Below are 23,650 nucleotides of genomic sequence, written 5' to 3'. Positions count from 1 at the left end.
AATCATGTCTGTTGCTTATTGTTTTTTTTTGTTTTTTTTAATACAATGGCCAAGAGTCAAAATAGATACATGCAGATGTTTTCCATGGGTTCAAGTCAAAGAAAGGACTTGCAATAGATAATCGTTTTTCCGGGGTTGTATCGCAGAGTTTATTCCCTTGCTGCCTTTTTATTGACATGGATGAAGTGTCCGAAGGATTAAGTTAGCAGTTCGGCTTAAAACCCTGCAGCTGCATGATTATCTGCTATCCCCGGTGCTGTCCGTGGTATTTCTTCTAAGGTATTTTCTCCACTTAGCCGAGGCCGGTCCTGAGACCTGAACTCAGTCACAGGAAATTACTGCGAGGGGGACACAGTCTGAACTTGCTTCATTTTTTTAATTTTATTTTTATTAATACTTTTTATTGTACAAAATATTGAAATAATGATACTGACAAATATATAAGCGTATACATATAGGTACAAATACAGAAAGACAATCAAACATTCAAGAGGAGGGTATATCCCACATAAAGCTAACTAAATTATGAAATCATTGACCTACCTACTAGAATATTTCCATTCTTAGATACCTTGGGCTGGAGCACTTAGTGTCTATATAATGCCCACAAATTGGTCTTTTTTTTATTGATCTTAGCTAAGTTGATGTAATTATCATATATAGATATTTGTTTATGGTTTACAAGTGGTTTTGACGTACTTATTCCTGTTTCCATTTCTAACTGGTATAACAATTGGTTTATCGAGTGTTCTTTAGACGGACTTGTAATATTTTCCAGAATCTCGCGATTTAATACGTTGACTGCCATAAAGCAGTGAATCACAATAGTACTATAGTGGATTTGCTTCATTTTTATTGTAATGAACAGATCTGTGCAGCTAGCTTAGATGGCTTGCGGACTGCTGGAAATCGTACTGGAGATTCAAGGATGATGGCACAGAATTCCTTTTTTGTTACAATAAACTATGTTCTATCCAATGTTATCTAGCAAAGTTCCCCTTCCTGCTTGTAGCATGTCCTGTTGTGGGGACATTTGAAAATGAATGGAGGGTGGAATAATTTGTGTAAATATAGTGGATCTCTCTTATACAGGGCCGGATTAAGAGCACAGTGGGCCTGGAGCTGACAATTATGATGGGCCTAATTACTGACTCTTATCGACCAAAATTACTAAAACAATCATACCTCCCAAGCGTGATGTATCTGATGGAGATGGTGCACGAGGGAAACTCATAGGATGCAGCTATAAGAAAACACATACTCTATGCTAATCTCTCTCTAATTTATGCTTTCATCTTTTAAGTAAATCCATAACCCCTAACAGCAGTGTCCAGTGAAGCAGGAAGTCAATGGGCAGGGTAAAAGGTGTGCCACTGGCGCAAATCACGTGACAAGACCTGCCAAAAGGGGTGAACACAGCCTTAATCATTTGTATAATTAATTAGTTATGCGTGAAATCACATGATGTAAATCACAAGGAGTGACATCAGAAAAAATTCTGTAAAATCACGAACAAACTACTCACAGTTTGATTCTGCTGTATAGATGGATTGCTCCCAGTGTCTCAGTGTCCCTATGTATCACAGTGTCAGTGTCCCCATGTCGCCCAGTCCCCTAGTCTGCCAGTGTCTGTGTCCCCATTTCTCCCAGTGTCCCAATGTCTCAGTGTATCCCCATGTCACTAGGATACTGGGGACACTGAGAGACATGGGGACACTGAGAGACCCGGGGACACAGAGACATGGGGACACTGGGAGACATGGGGACACTGAGACATTTAGGGAAACTGGGAGACATGGGGACACTGAAACATTTGGGGACACTAAGACACTAGGGACACAGAGACATGGGAACACAGACACTGGGAGACTAGGGGACACTGGCTGGGAGACAGACACTTGGGGACAGTTGTGGACATAGACATGTGGACACTGGGACATATAGGGGCACTGGGAGACATGGGGACACCAGGCACACTGAGACACTAGGAACACAGACACTGGGAGACCTGGAGACACAAACATTTGGGGACTCTAAGACACTAGGGACACAGACACTGGGAGACTAGGGGACACTGGGAGACTAGGGGATACTGACTGGGAGACAGACACTTGGGGACAGTTGTGGACATAGACATGGGGACACTGGGACATATAGGGACACTGGGGCACATGGGGACACTAGGCACACAGAGACATAGGACACAGACACTGGGAGACTTGGGGACACTGAGACACTAGGGACACTGGGGGACATGGGAACATAGTGTCTCCGTGTCCCAATGTCTCAGTGTCTCCCAATGTCACTATGTCTCACAGCGTCCCCATGTGTCTCAGTGTCCCCAAGTGTCTCAGTTTCCCCAGGTCTCCCAGTGTCTGTGTCCCCATGTGTCTCAGTGTCCCCTAGTGTCTGTGTCCCCTAGTGTCTCAGTGTCCCCTAGTGTATCAGTGTCCCCATGTTTTCCAGTGTCCCCAAGTGCCTCAGTGTTCCCAGTGTCTCAGTGTCCCCTAGTGTCTGTGTCCCGATGTGTCTGTGTCCCCTAGTGTCTGTGTCCCCTAGTATCTCAATGTCCCCATATGTCCCCTAGTGTCTTAGTGTCCCCATGTGTCCCCTAGTGTCTCAGTGTCCCCATATGTCCCTGCTGCCTTTCCCCCCATCCCTCACTTACCTGAGCTGTAGAGCTGCTGTCTGGACTCTGTGCTGTGTTGCTACTCCCCCACGGATCAGTGAGTAGTAGAGAGAGGCAGGGATATGCTGTGTAACTTCCTATCCCTGCCTCTCTCCACACGCAGTGACCCCTACTGGCCGGTGCTGGTATTGCAGAGTAATTTCCATTTATTCTGAGAAAATTACGTGCATTTGTATTGCCGGTATTACTGCAATACTGGCACTGGCCAGGCAGCTTAAAATACCAGCTGTGCCAGTAATATACCAGTCAAGTGGCAAACCTAAGAGTACTGTGTTAAAAAAAAAATTTTTTTTTTTTTTTTTAAATGGGCCTATTCCATGGGCCTGGGCCTGGAGCTGCAGCTCCATCAGCCCCTATGTTAATCCGGCCCTGCTCTTATATAGCTTACATGTTTACCATTACAGCAAGTCGGAAATGGTTTATTGCTTAACCAGTAAATATTGTAGTTTCATTATCCTCATACCCACAGAGCCCATGCAATCCCCTGTCGGTTCCCTGACAAGACCTGAGATATACACTCCTACACGGTGTGGGGCACTTTTAAATAGTGGATATGAATAAAATTATCTGGAGGTAACATGTCTAGTAACATATTCCTCTTGTAATATATGTGTTCCCATAGAAACCAGGCTTGAAGACATGTGCATTCGTTTTACGACTAATACGATTTCGTCAGAATTTTCGGACTTTTTCGTATTAATTTACTATAACATAAACAAAAGTCCTACATACGAATTATATAGGAAACGAAAGGGCAAATGTCAAACGTATTAAATTTTTGTTTCAGTTCGTTTAGTTTATTACAAGGAGGGAGCTACTGGCTCATGGCTCCCTCCATAATATGTGAAAATAGAAACGGCAGGGAGCAGTGCTCCCCGTCACTTCCAAACTCCCCCCATGCCCACCCCGTCATTCTATCAGGGTCAATTTGAGCCCCATTTTAGCATAAGGGAGATTAAAATGTCCCGAATGCCCCTTTCTGCTATACCGCGAATAGGGATATGTCTACTGTCTGTCTGACTGCTCACTGTTAAAAAAAATAGCCCGCCACTCCCCCCCATCATCCACCCATGAGTGGCGAGTGGGAACCCTAATTAAATAAATAATGGGGGTGACCTCATGTCCTTTCCAGGTCTCCACCCATGCACGGCAAATGGGGACCCTAATTATTATCCCCTCTGGTCGAGTTTGACAGGAATTATGGCTTTTTCTTTGGCCTTTTTTGGGGCTGAAAAAATAAGGTTTAAGAAAAAAGAAGACATCTAATGGTAAGTATAATTTTTTAGACAATACACAACAGACAATAGGTTCCCTCCCATTGATACTTAGGGCCCCCACCCGCCACTCCTGGGTGGGGACCTGGGGGGAGACAATAGGTCCCCCCATTGATACAATAGGTCCCCCCCTTATTTTCATTAAAGGCCCCCAAGCGCTGCTCGTGTGTAGGCCGTGGAGGGGAGGACAATAGGTCCCCCCATTGTCTGTTAGGGTCCCCACCCATTGCTCATGGGTGGGGACCTGGGGAGAGACAATAGGTCACCCCCCTTGATACTTAGGGACTCCTCCCGTTGCTCATGTGTGTGGGGTCCAGGGGGGGGGCAATAGTTACGCCCTTTATTGTCATTTAGAGCCCTTCAACCGCCGCTCATAGATTGGGCCCATGGGGGGAGGATAATAGATGCTCTCCATTGTCTGTTAGGGTCCCCACCTGCCTCTCATGGCTGGGGACCTGGGGGGAGACAATAGGTTCCCCCCGTTGATACTTAGGGTGCCCACTCACCACTCATGAGTGGGGGCCTGGGGGGGACAATAGGTCCCCCCCTTATTGTCATTTAGGGCCCCCATCTGTCACTCATGGGTGGGGACCTTAGGGGGAAATTAGGTCCCCTCCATTATTTGTTTAATTAAGGTCCCCACCCAACAGTCATGGGTGCGGGCCTGGGGGGTCACTATGTCCCCCCCATTTTAGCTATTTGGGTTCCCACCATGTGGGAACGGGGGGACCTGTGTAGTAGGGGCATGTCGCCTAAACAACGAGCATCCAGTGGCTGCTCACTGTCATTTAAAACTGGATATAAATCAGTATATTATATAGAAGTGATAGAGAGCTAAAGTAAGCGTACGTATAGTTATAGCAAAAACAATAAGTATGTTGCAATATGAAAAAGTAGCTATTTAGATCGGTAGCACAGCCTTATTGTGTTACTGATCATATTGCAGCATTGTAATTGTTTTTGCTATAACTATTGGTTACACATACTTTTACTGTAGCTCTCTGTCACTTCTATATAAGATACTGATTTATAGCCAGTTTTAAATTACAGCAAGCAGCAACTGGATGCTCGCTGTTAGGGCGACATGCCCCTACTCATGGCATGCTGCGCGGAGGGGCATGCGGGAGGATTTAACCTCCCTTTTACTAATACGGGGATAAGAGTCCCCCCCACAGGTTTTAATGCAGGGGGTAGGAATTAATATTATTTATCATCCTCACATCAGTTAATCTGTATAACCACACCTCCAGAAAATAAACTATTTCTAGAACATGAGATTCCTCCAATGAGCTGGAGTTTGCTAAAATCTCCAATATTTAGGCTGCTCCCATCTTGTTATATCATAGCATAGCTCATCAAAGCACACAGCCTGATTAATCCTTCAAATATATCAATTTTCTGCCATTTTACTAATCTTTTACAGAGAATGAGTAGGGTTTTGTTTAACTCAATAAACCAAGCACATCCTTAAATAATGAAATTCGTAGTTTTATGTAATTATTATTTTGTGTCTATTATAATGGTGATACTATGCATTTACGTATGCATACTATGTATTAAATGTTGGATGTGAAACATAAAAATGAATCAATAACCTGCTCTACTAAATATGTATAAATATAACCTACTTGCAGGATTCATATATATAGAACAAGCACAGCCTTTAGATTTGTACAAAGGTTTCTAGAATAATTCAGGTAAGATAAAAAAAAAATGGGTTAAACTTACTTGGATAATAAATCCATGTATATACAGAGTAACACAGGGCAATAACAGTGTCAATTAGAACGGAAGTGTGACAGTGAGGTAAACTGTGCATTCTATCCCTCTAGATACACTTGCTGCAGCTCCACCTACTGTTGGATGATGTGAAGTACATACATTTTATTGTGGTGACTGATGTTGCTGCTCTAACAGAAATAACATTTCCTAAAAATAAATATATATATATATCTTTATTTTATCTTGAATAATACAAAGGAGGCTGTGTGTATTAAATTACACATACTGCTCATCTTACACAAATATCTGTGAGGTATGTTTCATATTGGGTTAGGGAATATACACATAGCTAACGAAAAGTTAATAGTTAGTTAAGTGGTTTTTAATTTAGATTTCATTAAATGACTTTTTCGCAAAGTCACCTGTGATGGACCGTTCGCCAATCGATGCTCCTAGTACTTACCAAGGACCATCAGCACCGGACCGGACACCATAGCCACCGCAGATTCCACGAACCGCTGTAGCTTGGTTGCAAGCTTGGTGGAGCAGGTTCAGTGTGCTGTGATTGGAGCAGGTTAAGTGCTGTGATTGGAGCAGGCTCAGTGTGCTGAGTATTGGAGCAGGCTCAGTGTGTTGTGATTGGAGCAGGTTCAGTGTGTTGTTATTGGAGCAGGTTCAGTGTGTTGTGATTGGAGCAGGTTCAGTGTGTTGTGATTGGAGCAGGCTCAGTTCTGTGATTGGAGCAGGTTCAGTGATGTGATTGGAGCAGGCTCAGTGTGCTGTGATTGGAGCAGGTTAAGTGCTGTGATTGGAGCAGGCTCAGTGTGCTGAGTATTGGAGCAGGCTCAGTGTGTTGTTATTGGAGCAGGTTCAGTGTGTTGTGATTGGAGCAGGTTCAGTGTGTTGTGATTGGAGCAGGTTCAGTGTGTTGTGATTGGAGCAGGCTCAGTGTGTTGTGATTGGAGCAGGCTCAGTTCTGTGATTGGAGCAGGTTCAGTGATGTGATTGGAGCAGGTTCAGTGTGTTGTGATTGGAGCAGGCTCAGTTCTGTGATTGGAGCAGGTTCAGTGATGTGATTGGAGCTGTGCATCTGACTTTCTCCGCTATAAATTTATGCTGTGCTCATATAGCTTGGCTCTTTCCAATGCAAAAGTAAATTACTTCAATACCCTCATAACCACACTCGCCTGGGAACTCAAACGACTATTTCACACATTTAACTCTCTTCTTCGCCTTATTGTTCCTCCTCCAACTACTAACTTGACCGCCTCAGACTTTCCAACCATAGATCCAATTCCCATGCATCTCATCTGTACTCTGTCTTCTTCTCTTTCTCCACCTCTCACTAAAATTCGCAATCTCTCTCTCTCCTCTGGCATATTTCCATTGCCCTTCAAACATGCAACTGTAACCCCAATTCTAAAGAAGCCCAACCTTGACCCTAACTCCCCGTCCAATTACCGTCCTATCTCGCTACTGCCTTTTGAGTCCAAGATCCTTGGAAGAGTTGTGTATGCAAGATTGACAGACTTCCTCAAGTCCAACTCTCTGCTAGACCCGCTTCAGTCTGGTTTCCGTGCTAAGCACTCTGTGGAAACGGCACTGACCAAAGTATGCAATGATCTACTTACTGCAAAATCTCATGGTTACTACTGTACCCTCATTTTCCTTGACCTTTCTGCAGCTTTTGACACTGTTGATCATCAACAGCCTCTTCTCATCCTCTGCAATATCGGTCTACAAGATATATCTCTATCCTGGTGCTCCTCCTATCTCTCTTTCCTGATGCTCCTCCTACCTCTCCCAGCGCTCTTTCAGTGTTTCTTTCTCTGGCTCTGCTTCTTCTCCCCAACTCCTCTCTGTTGTAGTCATTAGTCCACTACAGTTCTCTATCTATACCGCCTCCCTTGGTAAACTCATTAGCTCCTTTGGCTTCCATTATCATTTCTATGCAGATGACAAGCAAATCTATCTGTCTTCTCCTGATCTCTCCCCGTCCCTCTTGACTATTGTCTCTGACTGCCTCTCTGCTGTTTCTAACTGGATGGCTGCCCACTTCCTTAAACTCAACTTGACCAAAACTGAAATTCTGGCCTTTCTTCCCTCAAGTGTTGCTACTCCTGTGTCTGTCTCCCTCCTAGTCAAGGGTGCTACCATCAGCTCCGCCATGCAGGCTTGCAGTCTAGGTGTTTGTAACGGACCGTTTCAGCAGACAAGGGGTTAAAATCAGTTTAGGCGATATGCCCCTTTCTGAGAGACAGGCACAGCTACTGCAGAACACCAAACTCCAGAACTGGATACAAAATAGCACTCCAAACTGGAACCTCACGAATAGCTGCTAGCAGACGAACAGGAAAAGCAGACATCAGCTTACACTCCTAGCAATCGATCTCCAACAGCATACAGTGAATCCCCCCAAGAACGAGACAAGGCTCCGTGTTGAGGGTCAAGCAGTGGTCTGAGGTGCTGGCACACCCAGCCTGGTTTTTATTACAAGTGAACACATACAGGCCACACCCAGGGGGAGGCATAAAATAACCAATAGTATCACGGGTGCAACCCACACATCCCCTCCCCTTAGTGTGACACATAATCCCATTATACATACAGTTAAAACATACTTTTTACCCAACTTTCATAACTCTAAAACCATACATCACATTCACATAAAAATCCATATCCACAATCAATCCATTCAGGGGAACAACATATTAAAAATTGTCATGAATCAGACCAGGGGTTCAAAAGTTAGTAAAGTATCTTTTAAAACCCCTGGCAGCATGGCAAAAAAACATCCCCACAATACATCCTGGTTTCATCCCTTCTGCCCTGGAGATAATTGGAGAAGTAATCCAATTATCCAGGACTAGAGGCAGACTCCATTAACCACATGGTTGCAAAACAACATAAAACTCTTTAAAATACATAAAGTCACATTTTACACATAACACACAGACATTTCACACATCCCCAGATAGCTCAGGTCTGAGTGCACATTATTAGGTGAATGGCACTCAGACCAACCGAATACAGTTTAATCGCCATAGAGCCAAAGTCTTTAATCACACGAATAGGCTCCATGGCATAGCTATCTGGGTTACCACAGCTCACACAGGGCAAGTACCAAATGACCCCACTGTATTTACAGGGCCAGTATGAGTGACATACACTCTGGTATGGCCGAATACTGTTTTTAAAGGGCCCAATCTCCCAGGGCCATAGTCCAAAGGCAGCAGGCGGGCAGCCAGGCTTCTCCAATGCAATGTGGCGAGATTGCTCTCGTCACAGTGTTCTCTTTGACTCCGACCTCTCCTTCACGCCAAATCCTGCTGCTTCCATCTCAAAAACATTGCGCGCATCCGATCCTACTTAGCACCAGATGCGACTAAGGTGCTGGTCCATTCCATTGTCCTTTCTCACCTTGACTACTGTAATCCACTTCTCAGTGGTCTTACATGCTCCCAACTTGCACCGTCGCAGTCCATAATTAATGCGGTGGCGAGGCTCATCTTCCTGTCCGCCCGCACCTCCCACGCCTCATCCTTCTGTCAGTCCCTGTGGCAGAACCAACCTCGCCACCGGGCACTGGAGAAGCCTGGTTGCTCGCCTACTCCCTTTGGACTATAGCCCTACAGGTTAAAGCTTTTATTTTCCCTGCAGAAAGGCTTGTTTGTGCCTTTCTGCCGGGGGTTCGGTAGATTCCAGCTACCGAACAAACTACCGTACGAGGGACCACCTGGGAGCTGGAGTGTGCCGTCAATTGACCGCCCAGAAACTGCGGTTAACCACAGCTTAATTGATGAATGCTGGGTGGCCTTTGTTCGTTTGCCGAACACATGGCAGCGGCCATTTTAACTCCCGAATGGCCAGCGGTGTTCAGCGCTCAAACTATGGAACTGAAAATGGACACTTTATTGCGCGAACACCGCTGAGCCGCCAGCCTCCTTACTTCTGCATTCGGTAATGGAACCGACTGGCTGTTCATTCGGTAGTTTGACCGTATGAACAGCCTCACCCCAGATAGCCATGCCATGGAGCCTATTCGTGTAATGAAAGACAATTTGAAAGACTTTGGCTCCATGGCGATTGAACTGTATGTATGTGATCTGAGCGCCATTCGGTAATAATGTGCGCTCAGATCTAAGCTATCTGGGGATATGTAGAATGTATATGTTTTATGTACTAAATGTATCAGTATGTAATTTTAAGTCTTTTATTGCCCTTTTGTCTGCCATGTGTGTAATGGAGTTTTGCCTCTGTCCTTGGAGATAATTGGATTACTTCTGGATTATCTCCAAGGCAGAGAGGAGGGATTGTAATGCATTGTGGGATTGTTTAAAGGTGTATGTCTGTGATTGGTCAGTGTCCTATATGTTTCCCAGTTTCCCATCTGGTCTCCTAGGGGAGTGTCCACCAGGTGGGAGACCTGCATAAAAGCCGGGCAGTTAGCCCCAGTAAAGCAGATTCTGCTTAAACCTCAAACCGAAGTGTCGTCTTGTATTTGGGGGAATTGGATTGTAAACTATTATAAAAAAAATTTCAGTGGTTGATATGCACTCACATATTCCAGAAAGGTTAAGCGTATTATGGGTGCCTCCCCTCGATGAAAATGGGTGTTTTTTTCCTTTTGATTTTCCCTCCTCAAGTGATAGCCAATAGGGGATCCAGGTCAGCCAAAGATTCCAAGGAAACAGCAACCAAACGGAATACTCCAAAGGCAATTTATTCACTTACAAAGATTTTAAGAGGGTGTACAAAATGAAATAAAATAATAAAAACAATGTAAATAAAAGATGTTGGTCCTACGCGTTTCGTCCTTATACAAACAAGACTTCCTCAGGGACCTCTTTCTATAATCATCCAATAACAGGTACATGAAGTAAAAACAGCACCCTAACAAGCTAACAAATAAAACATCTTATATAGGGCTAGTCCCTTCAAGTCATTGGTGGAATAGTGGGTGTCTTCTCATCTTCCAGCTCTGATTCGTCCACCTTTTCCTTCTCTCAGGTGTGTCCACTTCGCCGAAAATGAAATACCGGGTTTGTTGGAATGTTCTGCCACTTCCGCGTACGTCATACGTTACGCGTGCGTCACGTGGTAAAATTCTTCGTCATGTGATCACTATGCGTTCCATGCTCGAGAAAAAACATGGCCGTGAGTTCCACCATGTAATAACGGACTCGGATATCAATTTAAAGCCTGATAGTTATATACAAATAGCTGAAAGGAGAAGACTATTAGGAAACAAGTTTTCATCTTGATAAAAAAAGAATATAATAGTAATGAAATGCACCCACTATTCCACCAATGACTTGAAGGGACTAGCCCTATATAAGATGTTTTATTTGTTAGCTTGTTAGGGTGCTGTTTTTACTTCATGTACCTGTTATTGGATGATTATTGAAAGAGGTCCCTGAGGAAGTCCTGTTTGTATAAGGACGAAACGCGTAGGACCAACATCTTTTATTTACATTGTTTTCATTATTTTATTTCATTTTGTACACCCTCTTAAAATCTTTGTAAGTGAATAAATTGCCTTTGGAGTATTCCGTTTGGTTGCTGTTTCCTTGGAATCTTTGTCTGACCTGGATCCCCTGTTGGCTATCACTTGAGGAGGGAAAATCAAAAGGAAAAAAAAACCCATTTTCATCGAGGGGAGGCACCCATAATACGCTTAACCTTTCTGGAATATGTGAGTGCATATCAACCACTGAAATTTTTTTTATAATAGTTTTGTAGCAATATTTGCACTATGTTTTGTCCTCCTTTATAGGTATACTAGCAGATACCCAAAATAGCCCATCAATTACACAGTTCAGTTATACGGTTGTCAGCTGGGAGATAACCCTGGGAAGCAGTGTACCTATCAGCTAAGTTTTCTGTTAATATATATTTTTCTCACGGGTGTCCGTGTATTTGTTATCTGGAATTGGATTGTATGCTGATTGCCAGGAGTGTAAGCAGATTGTATGCTTTTCCTGTTCAGCTATTCCAGTGTTCGTGTGTTTCCAGTTCGGGAGATTGGGGAATTCAAGTGTGTGCAGTTCGGGAGTTGGAAGATTCGTGTAGTTTGCAGTTCGGGAGATTGGTGCTTGCAGTAGCTGCTTGTCTATCTGGAAGGGGAATATCGCCTAAACGGTTTTTAACCTCTGGTGAGCGAAACGGTCCGTTACAGTCCCTACATTAGCTTTCTGTAAGATATAAGCCTCAATTTAAAATTCTGGTTCTTGCTTTCAAATCTCTACATAATGCTGCTCCCACCTATCTATCCTCCCTAATACACAAGTATGTCTCATCTAGGCCCTTACACTCTGCTGAAGACTTGTGTATATCTTCTGTCCGTACTCTTGTTCCTGTGAAACTCACTTCCCTCCTCCATTAGATGTTCACCCAGTCTCCACTCCTTCAAAAAATCATTAAAAACCCACTTCTAAATAAAAGCCTACCAATTAAACTGTTAATATCTCCCGACTGATTCCTCTCTTGTAACTGCCATTAGTCTAATACTAGCCTTACCTTTTGTGCCACTTTACCCCACTCCCTCTAGCATGTAAGCTCATTGAGCAGGGCCCACAAGGCCTCAACCCATCTGTTCCTGTGTGTCCAACTTGTCTGGTTACAACTACATGTTTTGTTCGTCAACCCACTGAGAAAGCGCTGCGGAATTTGTTGGCGCTATATAAATAATAACATAATAAAAAAATAATTGTGCAGGATCTCAGATCTACCAAGTTTCCTCCATTCATGTTCAGCTACTCTGGAATGTCCCTGGAGACAGTGGGTTCATGGGTTTCATGCGCGAGCCAAGGCGGCATCGAGTGGGGGGTGTTTTGGATCTACTTTCTAGATTCAACAACAGGGTTGTCCACTGTACGAGTCCAAAGCAAGAAGTACAGAGAGAAATGTGGAGGCTGGGAGGGCTGTCAGTACGGATGCTAATATTTCTGAGAATGAAGGAATGAATGCCGGAAGGCATGAGGGATCTAGGCTGAGAAATATTCTAGAAAAGGTTGACACAACTTTAGTTGGTGGTAGATGACAATATTAAATGGGATGAAATAATCAGAACTTTGTGAAAATGTGGTTTTTCTGCCTGGAGATAATAGAGTTACTTACAGGACTTTACTCAATTATCTCCTAAGCAGAGGGGAGGGATTGTGTGCTGTACATGGGCTTGTCCCAGACTGTATGTTTGGTCTGATTGGTTTATGTCCTTTGTGTTCCTGTACCCCATCAGGTCCAGGGGGTGTTCCTCTGGCTTGGAAAATTGTATAAAAGGCCAGTGTGTCCCATTAAACTAGAGATTCCAGCTTACACTCTAAAACTGTGTGTCGTCTTGTTATTGGAGGGAAAGAAGATTTACTCCTGTGTCTGCTGTTCCAGCTTGCAGGAGATTCAACAGGGAAAGTCCTTGTAAGGACTAAAACTAATTCCCCCATTCGGTTCCAGAGTTCCCAGGACTGAGTGTTGTCCAGTGCCTGGAGGTGTCAGAGCTAATTTTCCCTTCGTATCCAGGAAGGAGGTGGCGGTTCCAGGGCCCCAGTCAAGCTACGGCGACTGAGGGCAAGAAGTGCTGCGGTTTGTCGCCTGTTCCAGCTAGGAAGTGGTCCTTTGTACCCAGTCGGGGTGCCAGGTGGTCCGTTACAAATCCCTTAGTGTTATTTACAGTTAAATGTTAGAAAACGTACTGCAGGTAATAACACTTTTTGTATTATATGGGTTTATTCATATACAGTCTTTAAAACAGTGAAAATTATAATCCAACAACTTTTTGCAGAAATTATCTGTTCAACAAATTCTGTATCTGTTCAACAAATTCTGTATCTGTTCAGCAAATTCTGTATCTGTTCAGCAAATTCTGTATCTGTTCAGCAAATTCTGTATCTGTTCAACACATCCACTATTTAGCTAATCTCCAGTTTTCCAATATCTGCTGAGGAGTTAAGGGCTGCTGGAGATTTTAATACAGAAGGCAAGGCTGCCCCCTAAGGGAGATCTCGTGTCATTGCACCCACAATGACCTGCAGGGACACTATATTCCAGAAAGCTCTCTCCTTGCTGTTACATTCTCTGCTGATGAGTCACCCAGGCAGAGGATAGGAAGCTCTCTCTATATAAATAACCACAGTGTCTCAGGCTCTCCTGCATAGTGTGTGTCTCTCTGTGCTGATTCCAGTATCCAGTCAGTCCATCAGCATCCAGGTAAGGGATCAATAGCTTACTGACGGTTGGAGATTCCAATACAATAAGAAGAAGAAGAAGAAGAAGAATTTATGATTATATTTATTATATTTTATTGATATTGATATATTTTTATTGATTATATTTTATTATTACCCAAATCAATGTTTTCAAGATAAAGTGAAAGAGCGACTTCCAGTGAGGCCCATCACGCTCTAACCCTTGTGGACCATATTTAGCAATAGTTATTTTATCTCAGAATCCTTAGTAATGGTGTATTTTAGTAAAATGTGTTTTTCAAGCCAATGATTTGAGTTTATCCACCCTAACTATGTGACCCACTGATTGGCATTAAGGAGTCTAAGCTTCCAAGGTCATATTCTGCTTTTAAAGGCGAATTTTACATTTTACGCCAACATGAATAGAACTAAAACAGAATTAAGATCAAGGACAATATCTTATGTACGCAAACTTGGATATTGCTAACAATTCACCTACTTCTTTCCTAAAATGTTACGTTTACTTTGCAGTTCAATGAATAACCCAGCCAATGGTCGTGGCACACACAGGGTTAACATCGATCGAATAAAATAATTACCAAATGATAGATAACATTTAGTTTGCATTTACATAGATATAATGATTTAGTTATTTAGGAGTTTATCTGCTAAACATTGAGCTGAGCTCATACTAACCCACTTCCAGCATTAAACTCACTGTAAAGACATGACCCCCAATGTTTATTTTGCCTTAAATGTCTTCTATTATGTATTGTCTAACTGTTTAGTCAATCAACCCCTTTGTGGTTGCTTATGTATTACTATATTATTGGCTTTTCTGGGTAATTCTTAATAATTATTTTATTATTTTTTAATTCCCCAGGTGTATATGTATGTGCGTGTATATAAATATAAATGTTGTTTTCCCATATATATATATATATATATATATATATATATATATATATATAGGAGTCTAGCCAGCTCCTTGGTTTTGCACCGCCCCCTGTCACAGGTGTCTCATCTCAGGACCCTATTTAAGCCTTGTACTGCAGAGAACTCGAGATGGAAGGATTTCCCCAAGTGAGTAGCTCATTTAGTAGACAGTTGGCAGTGAGAGTAGGACCTGCCAAAGATGGGGTACATTGACGTTTGTGTCAGGCTTATGCAATGTATGATCAGATATTGTAACTAAATCCCCATTATTTTTTGCCTAGATTAGGTGTTTTTAATAAAACTAGTCAAATCTGTCAGCATCAAAGTAGCTGTTTAGTAGATAAGGCAGTGTGCTGGATTTTCATTTTTACTATATATATATATACACCCATCCACTCACACACACACACACACACACACACACACACACACACTTACACACTTACACACTTACACACAACTCAATTTCTGTGCATTTGTAGCCCTTGTTCCAGTATTTCAGTTATATTTGTTACTTTATATCACATTTCCAGCTTCTTCTACAAAGCCTGCTGTAACAAGTAATACCTTTGCTCAGATTCGCAGTTATAGGCTAGACTTGCGCCAAACCAATAATTAGAATTAATCTGACAATGAAAGCGTTACTTTAAATCCTATCTCCATCGCATCAGTTACTTTAAAGCTTGATAATACTGCGATGTATTCACTAAACCAGAAACATGTAAGAATGTACACAGACATGGCAAACGTTCGGCCGATTTGGAGCCATTTTCCAATTCAGCTGTTGTTTTAAACATTGTGATTGTCCCACGTCAGTGCAGTGACCCCCCATGTCAGATAAGTAAAGCTTGGTGTAAAGCACAGTAAAGCATACATTAATCTTCTTGGGATGAACCAGGCTAACATTCTGCGGATACTTTGTCCCTGGTTTGTCCCATCACACGGTTTGTTTACTGGAGTTGTGATTTAACCCCCAGATTGCTTTGGGATGGAAACCCATCTGTTATTACAGCGGACATTAATATTGTTAACACAGTGCTGACTCTCCCAGGGGCAGCTGTGGGTGATGATAGCGCAGTTGTTGACGTTTCCCATGGTACATTGCTGTGTCTGCGTATAATTCACTTGAAGTTGCGTCCCCAAAGGTCAGCAATTGGCACAGTCACAAGATATCCCAAGGCCATGTTCCATTCCGTCACATGATACATTGTATATCTGAATATAACAGAAACATTTTACAATACCAATAAAGATACATGTATATTGAAATATTGCACATCAACAGAACTCCCAGCATTATATATATTCAAAGAGAGACACTTTAATGTTGGGGGGGGGGGAGGAAGTGGGGTGAGGGGAGTGAGGTGTTGCTGCTGGCGGGGCTTTACAGCGATATTTTAGGTGACTTACTAATAATAATTCATATAACTAAATGGGATTTATAACAAGAACAATGTATCTTATTGCCACAGACTGAATTCTAGAAGCCAAAGTCTCACAGCATCATGGCCACTTTGTTAGCCTGTAGTAGTTATGGTGCCCTCATGGTTTATGTGCTACAAGTCTCATCACTCTCAGCTGCCCAGATGTAACATTTATACAATGAGTGGCTGGGGATGCTAACCTAGACACGCTCTCTCCTGGGTCATTTATTTAAATACAGAATATTCACTAAATGCTGAATTGTTGGAACCGGAAAGTGGATTCATTGTGAATCTCACATTTTAGATTAACACAAACGGACTGGAAATATTCACTAAATCAGAAATATTTATCTTTTGTCTAAAATGTGAAATTCACAGTTACTAATAGTGAGAGGGTGGATGGGAGTGCCAGCAGTGAGGCCGTGAGTTGCCCATCTACAGTTCCTTGTGAAGGAGGGCATCCCGAGGAGCGTCCTGCAGTCCTGATGACTCTGTCTAGGTGAATAGGGTAGGTTCTCTGGTGTAGAATCAGGTTTGAGCTGCCAGTTCCTCAGCACCGCCACCTTGGCTCAGTTATTATCTGTTTATTTAAAAGACCACTATAGTGCCAGGAAAACATACTCGTTTTCCTGGCACTATAGGGTCTCTAGGTCCCCCCCACCCTTAGGGTACCCCTCCCGCCAGGCACTAGGGTGAGGAAGGGGTTAAACACTCACCTTTTCTCCACCGCCGGGCTCCCTCAGCGGTGGGGACTCTTCGCCTCCTTTCCCCGTCATCGGCTGAATGCGCATGTGCGGCATGAGCCGCGCACGCATTCAGCCAGTCCATAGGAAAGCATTCTCAATGCTTTCCTATGGACGCTGGCGTCTTCTCACTGTGAAAATCACAGTGAGAAGCGCAGAAGCGCCTCTAGCGGCTGTCAGTGAGACAGCCACTAGATGCTGAATTAGCCCATAAGTAAACATAGCAGTTTCTCTGAAACTGCTTTGTTTACAGCAGAAAGGGTTAATCCTAGATCATTGAGCTGAAGTGGTCTGGGTGCCTATAGTGGTCCATTAAATTATTACGGCTGTTCAGTGATAGTGGTTTATGTTGCTTGGATGCCCCCTTTCTGCTGGTGTTAACGGATGAGTCCGGAGATGGTCTTTTCCCTCCACGCTCTTGTCACGTGTTTTTTGTTGGGGAGAGAATTTATGGGAGGGTTTGCGTGGTTGGGAGGTTTGAAATGACCCCGTATGTTAGTAGTACCAGTCATTAATCGCAATGTTTTTGCCAAATTAGATGCTTTAGGAGGATTCACAATCTAGGGATTCTTCCATCTTGTCCAGAATGGATATAAATGTGAGCATGACGGGGGGCGGAGCCTAGCAGCGCAACGGAGTGGTCGCACTTGTACATCGCTCCGGCGCTTTATTGAACTAATCGGCGAATAACGGCGGCATTGTACCACCATAACAGAAACCGGGGGCAGCTCCGTTTGCAGAACGATACACTGCAGCGGCCGATGCCTTTTTTTGTCTCACCGGGCAAAAAAACCCGCAGCCGCGGCCCGAAGGCCTACCGCGTGAGAGACCAGGCCCTCGCGCACCAAAGGGGTTACCCGACGTGGAGTGACTTCAGCCTGTCCACACTCCTACCAACTACACCGACGGAGGGAGACATGGGGAGGAAATCCCAAAAGCAGCCGGTAACCGATCACAAGACGCAGAGAGACATCGGCCTCATGCTGCAGCCTCCAACGCCGGCCCCAACCCCGCGGGAACTTTCCTGCTCGAGAGACTCCTCACCCTCATGGTCGGGCGGTGGGGCCTCTCCTCGGAACCCAGCACCAGGCTCAGGGAGCGCCTCACACACACACAACGCAGCTCCTGCAACCAAACAGGAGATAAAGGACATGCTCACCAGCCTCCAGCACAACCTCCGGAGAATGTGGGAAGCAGACTTGGCGGTGCTTACCACGGAGGTGCAGGCCGTCACTGCACGCACCCAAGCCACAGAGGAGGAGGTGTGTGACCTTAAGCAAGGGCTGAAGGAGTTGGACGACCGGGTACAACAAATACAGGCCTCACAGTATGAAACAAACAGGCAAGTGAATATCTTGGACGATAGGGGGAGAAGGAAGAATATAAAGATCAGGGGGGTCCTGGAAACAATTCCACTCGACGAGCTGCCACACTTTATCCGGAGGCTGGTGGCCTCCCTACTCCCAGCAAAGCAAGCCAAATACTTTACCTTCGATGGTGTATATAGGATCACCAAATCCCCCCAGGCCCCAGCAACAGCGCCCCGGGACGTCATTCTGCGATGCCAATCAATCACGGACAAGATGGGACTCCTACAAGCACTGAAGGGACAGTCTCCCTACTAATTTGAACACTGCCAACTCTCTCTCTTCCAAGATTTAAGCAGAGCCACCTTGATGTGGAGGAAATCCATGCAACCCCTAACGAAAATTCTGCAAAACGAACAACTGCCCTACAGATGGGCGACACCGCGATCAATCTGGGTCACTAAAGACGACAAATCTTACAAGGCCACAGACCCGACCGAAATCCCGGCCCTGCTGACAGCACTGGGTATCCCACAGCAACGCACAGCTTCCCAAGGGCACACACCCGCAAGAGCGGCCACGGCCAAACCCACGCTTGAGCCGGGAAGGGATAAGAGACTTACCTGAACTTCTTCAATTACGAAGGCATTCAAGTTATAATTTGTGTTTAAGTTTTAATTCTGTTTTGAAGCCCGCATATACCTCACCATTACCACTCTCTCTGATAGGCCTAAGCCACGAGGTGGCAGCACCGCAATAAGTATATACAACCCCCCCCCTGAGTGCTCCAGGGTAAAGGAGCACAGTACATCATGGAGCGCCACATATCATCCCGGGAACCCGACACATAGCCAACACACACGACCACCTTAGACAGGCCCCAAAGACCACATAGACACCCTAGCTCTGACCTACAACGCCATTCCGTATAGAAGCTGAACTTCTAGCCAGGCAGAGAGGCACCCCAACCGACCTTGCCTAATGGGGGAGGTGAGAGACCCTACCACCATAGAACATCGAGGGTACACTAGACCACGATGGCAGGACAACATACTCTCATCATTACAAATAGCTAAACAGGACCCTGCAACACCAACACCAGGAGGGAGGACAAGTACCCTATAGGCCCCAAGCGTACAAACCAACACACCCCCACAACATTGGCAATGCCATTTCTAGCCTGGCACTCCTACAGTCATAGAGGAGACAACTCGTTATAACGCTATAGCCCACTATATATAAAAAAAAAATTTTGTGCATAGTTACTTTCACTATACCTAACGACTTGTACCACAATATGGTATCTTTATTGCAAAGTATGCAAAGTCTTTTATTGTTATGCCTATATTATGATGTGTTTTATATGCCTGCCTACACCTGCTGTTGTGGCGATGTCGGCATCTCTGTTCTCTCTAAGCACAAATAAAATAATGATTGACAAAAAAAAAAAAAAATGTGAGCATGACAAATATAGTGCATTTAGACTATCTATACTCTGGGATTCCATCAGGTGACAAATTATATTTATTTAACCATATTTGTATGTTTCTTTTTATGTCCGTTCTCCCAGTTGCCCCCATTCCACCTTTCTTTTTCTAGTCTCTCTTTTCTTTCTCTCTCCCTGTATCTCTTTCTCTCTCCGTTATATCTGTATTTGAGAGAAATATTGATTTCTGCTATAAAAGTCTTGTCAGTGTCAGCTGTTTTGTAAACCCTTCAATCTGTGTCCTTCAGTGCAGGGATGTGGTGCATGTCCTATATTAAATAGTCTCCTTGCTGTGAATTATTTTTACAGAATAAATAAATAGAAATAGTTTGGGTGCAGGGATAGCCCTTAGCAAGTATCTGCTAGACGAACATTGATTGAATGTATTGTTACGCAGGCAATACACTGCCAAGGTCACCCTCCATGGCACAATGTTTGTAGGACAAGCAGGCTGCTTCTAGATGGACTTTCTATATTAACACAGTCTTATTGCAGAGGGAGTAATGTAACCTTAAAGGGACACTCCGGGCACCAATGCAACTTTTATACATTTGATAGATTGTTGGCCTCATTAATATTCTGTATTTTTTTTGTATGCTCGACTCTTTATAGTTTTTCCATAAAAAAATAAATGTTATGCAGAACGTACCACAATAAATCTGCCTCCTTAGCCACGCCCACTCATGCCAGAAATACTTCCTTATCAAATGTATGTACACAGCTCACCCCCAACAGTACTGAGTGAGCTGTTGTTAATTCACAACCTGGCAGCAGTCAGAGGAACTAAGAACAGGTAGTTATATTCCTACTATATGTCCCGCTGCGTGTCCTCTATTTCTAATGCAGGGTGTTTTTTTTTAGTTCAGATCACTTATAGTTGTCAGTGGCTGTGTACATACCACGATCAGGAATTCTTTTTCTGGCATGAGAGGGCGTGGCTAAAAAGGCAGGCTTATTGTGCCGTATTCGGCAAAACATTTATTTTTATTTTATGCAAAAACAATAAATTTAGATTTCAGAATGCAAATTAAAAAAAAATACAGCATATCTATTAGGTCAAACCCTAATCAAATGCATTAAAGTAGCATTGGTGCCCGGAGTGTCCCTTTAAATCAATAGCAGTTTTAAATTCAGAACATTCTTGGGTCGCTGGTTTTCAGACTTCTAAATGTGCAGTATCACACGGTGCGCCTCCACTGCTGGACAAATTTTTGTAATTATTCCAATAATTCATTCTTCTCTGTTACAGCCAGGAGAGAGTTCTAAATTCCTACTTTAAATTAAGGCACACGGCATCCGTGCCATCTTCTGAGCACAGAGTGATGTACGCATCGTTTTAATTGAAAATCCCTCTGATGGAATTTGTTGTGTGCGTGTTACATGAGTTTCCCAGATGTTTTACAAACAAATAAGGACGTTGCATGAGTTTCCTAATTCTGGGAAAATATTTCTTAACAGCCTTTAAATAAAAGTTTGGTTATTTAGTAACGCATGATGGTTCAACCTGTCATTTTGTTTCCATATTAGCTTTCTAAAATGGCTTATAGGGATTTATTAATTAAAACATTACATTTGGAATTTTGGGAGGAATTAGAAGGGTATTGCACATTTGTAAGCCAATGTAGTTATTTGTGGCCTAAATATTTCACTTCACAATTCCACATTTAATGAATACAACTCACATGGCTATTCACTAGTGAGAATTCAAAGTGAATTTAAAGGAACACTCTGGACACTTTATCGAAATGAAGGAGGTCTGTGGCACTTTCTTACATGAAGGGTTAAACCATTCTTAAATGGTTTAACCCCAAAGCTTGCCTCCGGCACCTTATCTCTCTTCCTCCAGTGGCATCAGACTTCTTCAATTGTGTTACAGGATTTGTGGAGTGCTGCCGGGCAGGAGCATTGCTGAAATGTTTTTGTATGAATGGGGAGGTACTGATTGGCTTAGAACATCAACTAACCATTCTAGCCAATCAGCAGCGCCTCTGCCCGGCGGCACTCCCCGCTTCCTGAAACACAATAGAAGAAGCTGGATGCCATTGAGGAGAGAGAGATCCAGCGCTGAAGGGGAAATTTGTAGTTTGTTCGAGAGCGGTGTAACCCCTTCAGGTTAGAAAGCACCAGTGACCCCGTGGCATTTCTATGAAGTTATTATGGTGCCCTAAGTGTTCCTTTAAGTTCAAAATAGCCCAAATAAGAAAATCCCCTAAGTCACGTATACTTTCAGTTCACCTACTAATTTGAAATTCACTTAAAATTCTCACTTTAGTAAATAACCCAGGCTGTTAGTGCGAGTCCTGGACTCAGAAAAGGAAACCCGTTAAATGTCATCGTCACTGGAATAGTTATAGTTTCACCTTTTTCTTGTTCAGCATAAATTGTGACAAAAGGGGGATAATTTCTACAAATATTGTCTTTGATAGAACAGAGAAAATGATCTAGAACAATCCATTACACTCACAGTTATTAGGTGTGTTTTAGAAAGAAAAAAAAAAAGAAGAATGAAAACACATTACAATAATTAGTACAGGTTCCATCCTTGGTTCCATCATTAAAATGGACTGTGAAGATATTCACCCAAGTATATTCCATCACAAGCTATTCATTGTGATAGCAACAAATGTTATCAAACAAACAGTCAATTACACACATACTATTACACACAGACAGCTCATCGCATAGACAGACCGTTACACATAGACATGATCCAACGATAAATCTGACTGCCATTCTGGGGTCAAGAAGGAATTTTTTTCCTAGCTTGTTGCAAAATTGTGCTTCAGACTGGGTTTTTTGCCTTCTTTTGGATCAACAGCAAAAAAACAAATGTGAGGAAGGCTGAACTTGATGGACGCAAGTCTCTTTTCAGCTATGTAACTATGTAACTATGTAACTATGTGACTATGTAACTATGTAACTATGTGACTATGTGACTATGTGACTATGTAACTATGTGACTATGTGACTATGTGACTATGTAACTATGTAACTATGTGACTATGTGACTATGTGACTATGTGACTATGTAACTATGTAACTATGTGACTATGTGACTATGTAACTATGTAACTATGTGACTATGTGACCATGTAACTATGTAACTATGTAACTATGTAACTATGTGACTATGTGACTATGTAACTATGTAACTATGTAACTATGTGACTATGTGACCATGTAACTATGTGACTATGTGACTATGTAACTATGTGATTATGTGACTATGTAACTATGTAACTATGTGACTATGTAACTATGTGACTATGTAACTATGTAACTATGTGACTATGTAACCCGTGCAGGGCTGCAAGGAGACACTTACAAGCATGGGTTAAGTGACTTAACCTGTGCTTGACAAAAATAACACTGCACATGCACAAAAAGAAAACTGAGGGGGGAGCCGGCAGCGCTACCAGCTCCCTCCTTGTAAAAAATAATATTCATTCCTACCCCAACCCCCACATTAAAACCTATGGGAGTCACTATGACCCCCATATTAATAAAAGGGAAGTTAAATCGCCCCGCATGTCCCTACTTGTTAGTTTTTTGTTCCCCCTCACCCTTAAAATAGTGAGGGGGTAGGTAGAATTTGGGGTTTGGGACCCCTAGTCACTTGTGGGGGGGGGTATATTTTATTTTTACCCCCTGCCCATGCGTGGGGGCTGGAGGGACAATAGGTACACCCCTTATTGTCATTTATAAGCCCCCACCCACTGCTCATGGGTGGGGGCCATGGGGGGGGGAGGACATTAGGTCCTCCCCATAGTCTGTTAGGGTCCCCATCCACCATTCATGGGTGTGGACCTGGGGGGAGACAATAGGTCCTGCCCCATTTATACTTATGCCCCCCACCCACCACTCATGGGTGGGGGCCATGGGGAGA

The 23,650-nt window shown here is 43.4% G+C and overlaps 1 protein-coding gene across 2 annotated transcripts in view; it reads left to right on the top strand.

Annotated features, from left to right (window-relative positions):
• Positions 1–23,650, top strand: part of CLU (clusterin) — a 577,758-nt gene that overhangs the window by 485,044 nt on the left and 69,064 nt on the right. Inside the window, exon 1 of one of the 2 annotated variants that reach the window (XM_063441968.1) lies at positions 13,756–13,890. The exons of the other annotated variant lie outside the window; for it this stretch is intronic. The gene's annotated coding sequence lies outside the window, so the exon portion shown is untranslated. Of the gene's footprint in view, positions 1–13,755; positions 13,891–23,650 lie in introns of those variants that run through there. 2 annotated transcript variants of the gene reach the window in all.

The sequence above is a fragment of the Pelobates fuscus genome, chromosome 2, assembly GCF_036172605.1.
Source record: "Pelobates fuscus isolate aPelFus1 chromosome 2, aPelFus1.pri, whole genome shotgun sequence".
In the NCBI taxonomy this organism is placed as follows: Eukaryota; Metazoa; Chordata; class Amphibia; order Anura; family Pelobatidae; genus Pelobates; species Pelobates fuscus.
This window is presented reverse-complemented; position numbering and strand designations above follow the sequence as displayed.